Here is a 2,941-nt window from a genome sequence, read left to right as displayed (position 1 = left end):
GTTACAGAAGATGACATTTCTGATACTGTAACTCACTCTTGGAGCTGTGGTCTGAAAAGTATAGTTCTTTCCATTATGGGACATAAGGAAGTATAGTAATAAAAAAGTGACAAAAATGTGGAGTTATCAATGTTAAACTATCACTGAAACTATTGGACCAACACGTCCACATTATCTATTTCCAAACCAAAAACATTTACCAAAATATAGCTAAAATATAAATCTTTATCATAGTATAACCTTAAAATCCTAATAAAAAAATACATAAGCAATTGTGAACAAAAGATTAGTACACCTATATCAAAAAGTGAACATTGATAAGAGATCCACATTGAAAGAGATCCACATAGTGGTCAATCCCACATTTTCCAGACGTGTTTCCATGTATGTCAGATAATAATATGGTTCATCAGGGGATATTATAATGAGTAAGTGGAGAATTTAACTGTACATAAGATTATTCCATCTCATGAATACAGAGATTATATCATACATAGATAAGCTGACAAAATATTATTATAGCACATCACATAAAAAGCACAATAAACAAACAGGCCAAAGCTTGCTGATTATATATATTTTCATTGGTGCAGTGTCATTAGTTGGATCAAGCAACTCATAGCAATTATATTCCAGTTGTACTCTTTATTCCTAGAATTAAAAAAAAAAAAAAAAGAGAACGGGAGACACATAACGACACCAATTTGCAACAAATAAACAAACCAACAAATAGCAAAGCAAAAAAAGCCACATACTACACATCACATAGATTTAAATAATTTTATTTATACCTTATACAGACAGGAAGTAGCCAGAAATATTGCTTAAGGTAAACAGTAGATGACCACTCATGAGGACTATATATACATTATTCAGGAATGTTTACCCTCAGTGCGGTATTCTAGATAAATAAAGATAGATTATCACTATCATGTACAGATTGGTTCATATTATAGGATGAATATTGATAAGTTGCCTTCAACCATACATCCCCCTCTCAAACGGACAAAATCACCAGATAATAACGTAAGTATAAATCCAGAGAGTGTCACTATAGATGTAACAGAAATAAACTGCGTTCAGAGGCAAGTAATATACCTAACAGATAACCTTACCATATATGAGATCCAAACCCCCGTGGTAGTAGTAAACAGTAGTGTTGGGCACGAATATTCACATTTCAAATTTTTATTGCGAATATCGCAAATTCACGATTATTGCTAATATATTCGCTATATATTTGAAATTATGAATATTCTTTTTTTTTTTTTCACAGAACACATCACAGACACATCACAGTGATCATCATCCCTCCTTGCTTTCAGCTTGTGGTCTAAAGAATTCTCCAATACTAGTTACTGTGTGAGACTGTGGAGCGTGAATATTTTGCATACGCGCATATTCCTTCTTTTAGCTTGTGGGCCAATGAGAATGATGCAAATACACTTGTCAAAGGTTATCAACATCCTAGCAACCAATAGTAACGTTTCTCACCCCTTCATTATATAAGATTCCATCCAACAGCGTTTTTTTGCAGTTTCATGTGCGATTACGTGAATATGCAACGAATAAGCAAATACACAACGAATATAATGAACACTCGAAATTCGCAAATATAGGATGAATATTCGTCCATATATTCACAAATATTGTGAATTTGAATATGGCTAATGACGCTCATTACTAGTATACAGTTATCTAAGCAACTATCAGGAAGTTATCTCAGCCCATAAATAAGATAAAGTCAGGTAATGCCAGACCTAAATATAAAAGTGAGAATACTATAATAGTTGTTTCACCATTAGTGTACCATCCACTATATGCAATCAACTGTCCTTACCTAGAGTTAAAGGGGTACTCACCTGGAAAACTTTTTTTTTAAATCAACTGGTGCCAGAAAGTTAAACAGATTTGCAAATTACTTCTATTAAAAAATCTTAATCCTTCCAGTGGCTTTTTAGGGGCTGTACACTATAGAGGAAATCCTTTTCTCTTTGGATTTCTCTTCTGCCACGACCACAGTGCTCTCTGCTGACCTCTGCTGTCCATTTTAGGAACTGTCCAGAGCAGGAGAAAATTCCCATAGTAAACATATGCTGTTCTGGACAGTTCCTAAAATGGACAGCAGAGAGCACTGTGGTCGTGACAGAAGAGAAATCCAAAAAGAAAAGCATTTCCTCTCTAGTATACAGCCCCTTAAAAGTACTGGAAGGATTAAGATTTTTTTAATAGACGTAATTTACAAATCTGTTTAACTTTCGTGCACCAGTTGATAAAAAAAAAAAAAAAAAAGTTTCCACAGGAGTACCCCTTTAAATAATCCAGATAAGGAACCAAATAGTTGCAGGTTGATTATTTCTTGCCTCAACTCATCAGCCGAGTCTACAATCAAACATATGGCATCTGAGAAACTGTCCAAAACACATAAGCAGAGCTATAACTGGAAAATAACCATGATGATACTCTACCTCCACTGCTGATCACTCACTGTCCACGACCACTCGATCCTCCGATCCTGACTGGTGGCATATGTGTCAGGATACAGCTCCTTTATATATCCCTCACTGTGTATGAAAGTTTGCGCTCGAACCCAGACGCCACCTGCGCCACTTCCTGTCCGGCCTCCCGTATGCGTGTCACTACTGCTGTGATGCGTTCCACACCTCACTCTGCATGATAATGTGTTCCGCTATAATGTGTTCCGTGCCTCACTAAACCCTTTGTATTACTGATTGCTACAGCCAACTCCATGGCAACCAACAGACACTGATTAAATACATGGACAGCTAACGTCCAGCGCTCACAATCTCTGTATTCGTGAGATGACATAATCTTATGAACAGTTAAATTCTCCACTTACTCACTATAATATCCCCTGATGAACCGTATTATTATCTGACATACGGGGAAACGCATTGGGAAAATGTGGGATTGACCACTA

The 2,941-nt window shown here is 36.1% G+C and overlaps 1 long non-coding RNA gene across 1 annotated transcript; it reads right to left on the bottom strand.

Moving 5' to 3' along the window:
* Window positions 1–377: 377 nt before the first annotated feature.
* LOC130362611 (uncharacterized) lies at window positions 378–2,731 on the bottom strand. Its single transcript, XR_008891490.1, has 3 exons — window positions 2,469–2,731; window positions 792–901; window positions 378–651 (listed from the first exon to the last, which is right to left on the bottom strand). It is a non-coding gene; the product is annotated as an uncharacterized LOC130362611 (long non-coding RNA).
* Window positions 2,732–2,941: the final 210 nt, after the last annotated feature.

This window comes from Hyla sarda, chromosome 1 (assembly GCF_029499605.1).
Source record: "Hyla sarda isolate aHylSar1 chromosome 1, aHylSar1.hap1, whole genome shotgun sequence".
Taxonomy (NCBI): Eukaryota; Metazoa; Chordata; class Amphibia; order Anura; family Hylidae; genus Hyla; species Hyla sarda.
This window is presented reverse-complemented; position numbering and strand designations above follow the sequence as displayed.